Source organism: Phyllostomus discolor, chromosome 8 (assembly GCF_004126475.2).
Source record: "Phyllostomus discolor isolate MPI-MPIP mPhyDis1 chromosome 8, mPhyDis1.pri.v3, whole genome shotgun sequence".
NCBI classification, from domain to species: domain Eukaryota; kingdom Metazoa; phylum Chordata; class Mammalia; order Chiroptera; family Phyllostomidae; genus Phyllostomus; species Phyllostomus discolor.
Window position 1 is genome coordinate 58,248,025 of NC_040910.2, and position 7,356 is coordinate 58,255,380.

The window sequence follows — 7,356 nt, forward strand, 5'->3', positions numbered from 1 at the left end:
TGGCCAAGCCCTCCCATGGCCTGCTGCTCAGGGATCCTGCCACCTGGACCCACAGCTGGAGGTAGGGGAATGTGAAGAAAGCCCTTCAAGCCCCACACAGGCCCAGCCTGAGAGGCACATCACTACCAATAGATGCGGTCTCAGGTTCCTGCAAAGTCACATGTGCAGAGCAGACTGGGCCCCTCCAGGACCCCCTAGGTGTGGTCCAGCTGCACTCAGCTCTCCTTCAGGAGGTGTCAGGGGGCCAGGGCACTTGCACAGCTATCCCTGGACATGAGGACCCAGGGAACCCCACCTCTGTAAGGGCCGGCTTCCATCAGGCCTGCCTGTCTTCTCAGAGTCTGCTCCACTCATGAGCACGGATTGAGCTCACTGTATGCCTGAGCTCTCAGCCCCTCTCAGCTCCTCTCAGCTGGGTGGGGGAATACCAGCAAGGCCCAGCCCCCTCCCAGCCTGGCTGGACAAGGGAATCCAGCCCAGCCAGGGCTGCTGAGACATTCCCCAGCTTGACGAGTTACATACTTGGCAGAAATTGGACCCGGGCGGCAGCCGGGAGGACCATTCAGCCCAGACGCCTGTGATGAAGCCGATACAGCCACTGTCGCCCTAGTTTTATGTGTTTGTCACATTCAGCCCTGCAGAGCTCTCTGGCAGGGAATTGCCCAACCCCCAAAGCAACATAAATGCCACTGACTGACACCATCACCAGTGACGTGGCCAATGTCCCAGCCAGCACCAGGCTTATCCTGCTCCCTACCTGCTGTGTGGCCTTTGGGAATTCTCCCCCTTTCTGGGCTCCCCACCTGAAATGAGCTCAGAGTGGAAAACACCTCAGTGTGCAGGACTGTGGGTCTGATGCAGTCATGGCCACATAGAGAAGTGGTCAGGGCGACACTTGAGGTCCCTCTTCTGGACCACCACCATTCCCCTGGGCAAGGAGCCCTGGGCCACCAAGCACCATTGCCTTTTCCACAGTGGTCCAGCCCCTAGGTAACCCCACAGGGAAGGCAGTTCCCCAGTTCACATCCCAGAAGCTTCCCGGCTCTGCTTCAACTGCCCTGCCCTGGACACACCCACTCTCAGACCCTAGGAAGCACTGGCTCCATAGTACCTAGCCCAGAGCTGGAGGCCTCCCAGCAATCTCAGCTCTCACACACCCACTCACAAATACACACACTCTCACACTCACACATAACCACCAACATTCACACATACATAACACTCACACATTCATACACATGATCACAGGCATTCACATACACACACATTCACACATATAACCACAGACATACACACACACACATACACTCATCCACCCACATAACCATGTCACACATTCACACACACACACACATACACATGCATGCATTCACACACTCTCACATTCATGCACATAGTCGCACATTTACATACATACCCAAATACTTACACATTCACACATAATACACCCTCATAGACCCAGTTACTGATATACAACCACACACACACTCACACATAACAACCATTTACACACATACACATTCACACATCCATACACATAACCACAATCATTCATGCACATACACACTCAGACACATGTACACATACTCATTCACATACATAACCACCATCATTCACACTCACATACGCACTCATTCACACACAGATCCACAAATTTACATGCACAGTCACACGAGCACTCACACATTTACACACATACACAAACACACACATACACATTTGGGTTCAGGGGATGCCTCTGAGGGTGGGCAGGAAAGGGGCTCCAGCTTTGGGGAAGAAGCCCCTCCCAAACCCCTGCCCTCTGCCAAGGCACCACATCCCCTCCCCTCCACCATCACCTTCATCTAGCCACTGTGGACACTGCCCCTACTGAGGCTCTGGGTTCAGCCCCGGCAGCCACATTTTCACTGCCCCCATGCCTTCCATGTCCACCATTCCAGTCTCCCATGAAGACCCTCAATGCCCTGCCTCCAGCAACCCCCAGGCCACACCTCACCTTACCTGTCTGCACCTGGACAGCTGCCCATGGGGGATGGCCAGCAGGCCCACCCTCACCTGGCCTGTAAGCCAGCACCCCCTACTCACCTCTGGCTCCTGGCCCCAGCTCCCCCCTGCAGGAAGCAGTGCCCTCCGTCCTGCACCACCAGTTGCTGCCTCATTTCCACTCACCCAGAGCAGGGTGTGGGTGGTTGTGGCCTCTCCCCCATGCTTCTGTCTTTAGGGTGTTTCTGTTCTGAGACTACCCCAGTGGTGGGTTGCCCTGTGCCCATCTGCATATTTTTAATTTACCTGAGTGGTGCTTCAGTTCGACTAGTCTGCTCTGACATTTTCCTCTGGGCCCTGTTTTGGCACCAGGCTGTGTTGCTATCTGGCTCAGTCCACCATGTCCATCATCCCCTTCCAGCCTCCTAGGGGTGGGGCAGGGCCCTGGGTGAACAAGAGGCAGCAGCGCTTGGCTCTCTGCCCCTGCAATCTTGTACTTGAGTTGTGGCCAGTACAAAGATGTGTGTCCTGCCCCCCAGGACAGTGATGGGGACATGGCTGTGCTGTGGCTCTGAGCGCATCCACAGTCCAGTTCCTGTGGGGTGGCATTTGTCTCTGGGCCCTGGCAGAAGCACTTCTGTGGGCAGACACTGGTATAATCAACACCAGTCCTCTGTTTTCTCCTTGTGCTCTTGTGGTGCATTCACTGACAGTTTCACAATCTATTTCCCTCTGTTAAGCTGATAGTTTTCATGTTTAAATCCTTAATCTCAGCATTTGCACGTATCAGGTGTTCAACAGGGGTTTGAATGAGTGAATGAATGAAGGACTCTTTTTTAAAAAAGGCACCTGGGCTGCACACCCTCTCCCCTCAATCCCCCAGAGTCTGCATTTTCATCCCCTCTGACCTCTCCACTGCCCTGGGTCCCTGCCCCTGCCCAGCCACTCCTGGTTCCTCCCTACTCTCCAGGTGGAGCCTCAGTCTCTGCACCCCTTCAATTGCTCTGTGCAGTGCTTTTTCGAATAATTTCCCAGGAAGAGTGTAAAACAGAAGTGAACTACCTGAGAACTCACCTGCCCTCAAATGCCTCTCTTGTATGTTTTAATGCAAGCCTGCCTAGGCACTGACTTCTAGGATGGAAATAGAAGGTATGGCTGCACTGTAGTCTAGCATCACCACTGACAATGCCAAATACTTGTCCATGCTTTTCCAGGCTCCATGTGCACATGAGTTAGGAACGACCTGGATGGCAGATAACAAAACCCAACCAACGTGGGAACACACACACACACACACACCCACCAGAAACAGATGAGGTAATGGGGGTCGCTCTATGAAGTCACTAGGAAACCAAGCCTTTTCTATTTTTGTCTCTCTACTTTTCATCTGTGGCTTCCATGCTCATGGTGCCAAGATGGCTGCTGCAACTCCTCCATCATGGCCTATGTTCCAGGCCAGAAAAGGGTGGAAGGGTAGCGGTAATGAGCAAAACAGGCATTCTCTTAGCAAGCTTTGCCTTTTCATTAGAGAAGGGGCCCTCTCCACAGGAATTTATCACCACACCTCCCTGGCCAAAACTCTGAGGTGATCTCTCTCTGTGGCCACAGGATGGCAAAGGAGAGGTTACTTATATTTCATTTGCTATATCTTTATTTCCAATAGTTCACTTTTCTTCTTCTTGTTACTTTTCCATTGATTCTATTCTTGTTTTGTGTAATTTCTTCACAAATCTTTCTAATGATACTAATGATTATACTTAAAACTCACTTCTGTGTCCTGAATTATCTCTACTTCTTCCAGTGTCATCTTTTTATATATCTCCCAAGAGCAGCCAGAGTGATTCTGTGACCACATTTTACTCCCATCTGAGACCCCAGAAAGACAGAATGCCTTTATAGACTGAGAGAAGGATGGAGGAGCCACTTGGAGGGGCTTCCCAACCATACCTGGGAAAACATCAGCTCTCAAAACTTAACAAGAGCACTGGGGTATAAACTTCAAATTGAGGAAGAGACGATTTTCGTAACAGTAAAAAGTCAATGAAAGAAAGTTTCCTTACAGAACCACGTGTAGTAACTGCAGCTGGAGTGACAGAATTAGGGCATTGCCGGGAGAGCTCCTGGATCCCATAGCAGAGCAGAAGAGGGTGGCTACCACCCTGCCCAGGACCCAACTCAACAGCCTTGAAATCTCTGTGGGCTCAGATCAGAAAAAAAAAAAACAAACCACAATGAGGTTTTCCTCTATGTTCAATAGTCAGGAGTCTTGTAAACGACTGCCCGTGGAAGATGCACTGAGAGTGACAAGGGATGTGTTGGGATGGGCCCGTGACTCTCAGAGGGTGAATTAGATGTGTGTTTCTAGAGAGAGTTTAAAGCAAATGTGATGAAGTTAACATCCAGTGAGTAGGGCCTGGGCACAGGGTCTGGGCTTGTAGGAGGCAGACACACAGAGGCCCGCTCCGTGGCCGTGGGCAGAGCTCACTATAGGGTGGCTAGAAATTCTCCTTCACGGCTGGGGGTAGAATAACTGGAAGACTGCACCAGGCCCCTGTGACAAACCCCGCACCAAGGCCCTGTGGGCTGCCCCGCCCTAGGCCTCCCTCCATTCCAGTTACTGCCCTCCTGGTCCCCACATTCCAGCAAGTCCCTACAGCCCTGCAGCCTGTCCTCCTGCCTGGTGTTCGGGTCCTTCTCATCCTTCGTCCATGCAGACTGACAGCAGGCCTCCCACCGTCCACTCCAGTGTCCTGTCACCAAACCGCAACAGCATCTATGTTCCCCACCCTGCCCTCTGTCCCCTCCTCTCTGCTCCCTCCTCTGTCCTCCCCTTCCTCTTCTTGCCCTCCCTCCTCCTCCTGCCTCCTCTTCCTCTCCCTTCCCCCTCCTTTTCTCTCCTCTCCCCTCTTTTCCCTTGCTCTGGGAAGGGCCTCTGGCTACCCAGCTAATAACCACAGCAGGAGCCTCTGGGTTCCTGCTCCAGCCGTTTCCATGGATGAGGGCCCAACACAAACATGGATGCTACAGCTCCCCTGCCAGCCCAGGACCCCCCACAGCACAGGGTTGGTGGGCAGATGAGGTCATTGCCACAGGAACAGCAGGGGGAAGGGTGCGAATATTTGTTTGGTCTTGTTACCATGGAAACTTGCTAGCCCCCTCCTGCACTCTGTTCACAATTTGTTAGTTCAGGGGACTAAACTGCCCCAGGCCCCTAGCTCCACCTCCCACTCTGGCCTATCCCCACCCAGAATCCAGGGCTGTCAGGGAGCAGCCAGAAAGGTTCAAAGAATGGAGAAAGTGAGGCCCGGGAACCAGTCAGATCAGGTCACTTGTCCCCAGACTAAGGTCTCCCTCCACCTGGGAGCTCAGGTGGATGGGGCAGCCCTAGGCCTGCAGCCCCATCACCCAGAGCTGGGGTCCAGGCTGTACCCCTCAGATGACCTGTGCACTGGACTGTGGGCCGAGAGAATGCATCAAGGAGAGGACACCCTGGCAGTGAACAGGAAGGGGCTCAGACGAGCACAGAGGGAGGCACTGTGGGCAGCCCAGGTGCAGGAGGGAGAAGGCAGCTGGAGTGGAGCTGAGCAGCTGGGTGAGACAGGGCAGCCTCAGCCAGCCTGGACCTCCAGGGCAGTAGCACCCAAGTCCAGGGCGCTGTCACTGCAGTCACATTTGTGTGGCCTTCACCTTAGCTGAGAGGCCACAGGAGGGGTGGGACACATTCATACCATAGAACCCCAAGAGCAGAGCTGTCAGTAGAGGCTGTGTGCCCACCCAGATGGGGATGAAATGGCCCTAATCTGCCCACAGCCTCCCAGCTTTCAGCCTTCCAGGGTGGCCTCCTTCTCCCATCCTTCAGGGGTTGCTCCCTGAGCACCTGCTGTGCATCGCTGGGCCAGGCCCCAGGTGGCAGCAAGCACCCCCTTTCATGGTCCTAACAATCCCAGATTCCCCAGGGTCTCATGGTGAGGAGACGCAGCCCTCACCATGGCCTGGCCCATTGCTGGCCTCACTTTTTCCACCCTCTCTTCTCCCCCTCCTCACCATCCTCCTCCTCCCCCATTTGTCTCTCCACCTCACCCTCCATCTCTGAAGTCTGCCTGGAAAGGCAAGCAGGATCCAGCTGAATACCTTCCTGTCTGAGACATTACCTAACCATGCCTTCTTCCCTAATCCCCGGCCATCTCCCACCTCCCCCAGCCTGACGGCTGGGCTCCCGCCAGATTTGCCTCTGGCCACCTGTTCATGCATCCTGGGCTGCTTCTACACCTGCAAATGGGAGCCAAGGCCAATTGGCTGGAAATGGCTCTGAGCAGCCCCCCAGCCTGAGCCCTAAACCCTGCAGGCTCTTCTTTTTCTCATCCCATGGGTCTTGCCAGGAAGCTGGAGGAAAGCCAGGTGCTCTGGAACTTCTGGAGGCCTCTTGCCTGCTCCTTCTGAGACAGGAAGCATCTTGCAGTCTCCAAGGTGTCTCTGTCCACCTGGCAGATGTGGTCGAGGCAGGTCTTCCCCTGCCTCTGGTGCTGGGCCCGACCAAAGGGAGATTTTTTCAGCTAGAGGAGGCCAGAAATGGGGCAGGACACCATGGTCAGTGGGCAAGGTGAGTAGCCAGAAAGGAGAGCAACAGCCCAGCACTTCATCCTTGCAGTACACATACACATACACTCGTGCACATGGACATGCACAAACATGTACGTGTACACACACACATACATGTACAGAACCATGAACATGCATATAGACAGATGTGCAAATCCAGTCCTTCATATACTCATGTGCATGCACACACATGAACATAAGGCCAGCCAGATGCACAGGGCAGAGCCACTCTACTCAGGACCCCAGAGTCCGAGGAAGGCCCATGTGTCCAGAGAGGGCTCCTCGGCAAGGGGCCATGTGCCTGGCCAGGAGAGGGTCGGTCTTAGTGGAGGCTCTGCACCAGCCCATTCTGCCCAATGGTACCTGTCCTCTCACACTGGGCTGGTTTCAGCTAGTTTTGGTCACCATTGCATAGGAAGAATGGCCCTGTTCAAGCTGTCTTCTCCCAGGTCCCTGGGCAACTTACAGCCCCCTCCCACCAGGCACAGGGGCCTGAGACCCCCACCCACCCCTTGGTAGCAGTGCCCAGGAGGAGTCCTCAATAAGACAATGAGGAGGACCTGGCCCCTGCAGGTCTCCCAAGTGGTGGGAGGCCCCAAGTCTCCTTCAACCCTGCTGCCCCGTTGCCTCCACCCATCCCTCACCCACAGAGCCCAGTGGCTGGCTGAGTGCTCTCACAGTGCAGCCTGGTGGCCTTCAGCCTGACACAGGGTTTGGTGCCAGGAGGTGCCCATTGGCCTCTTCATGATGGTGTCAATGGGCTAGAGAAGGGGT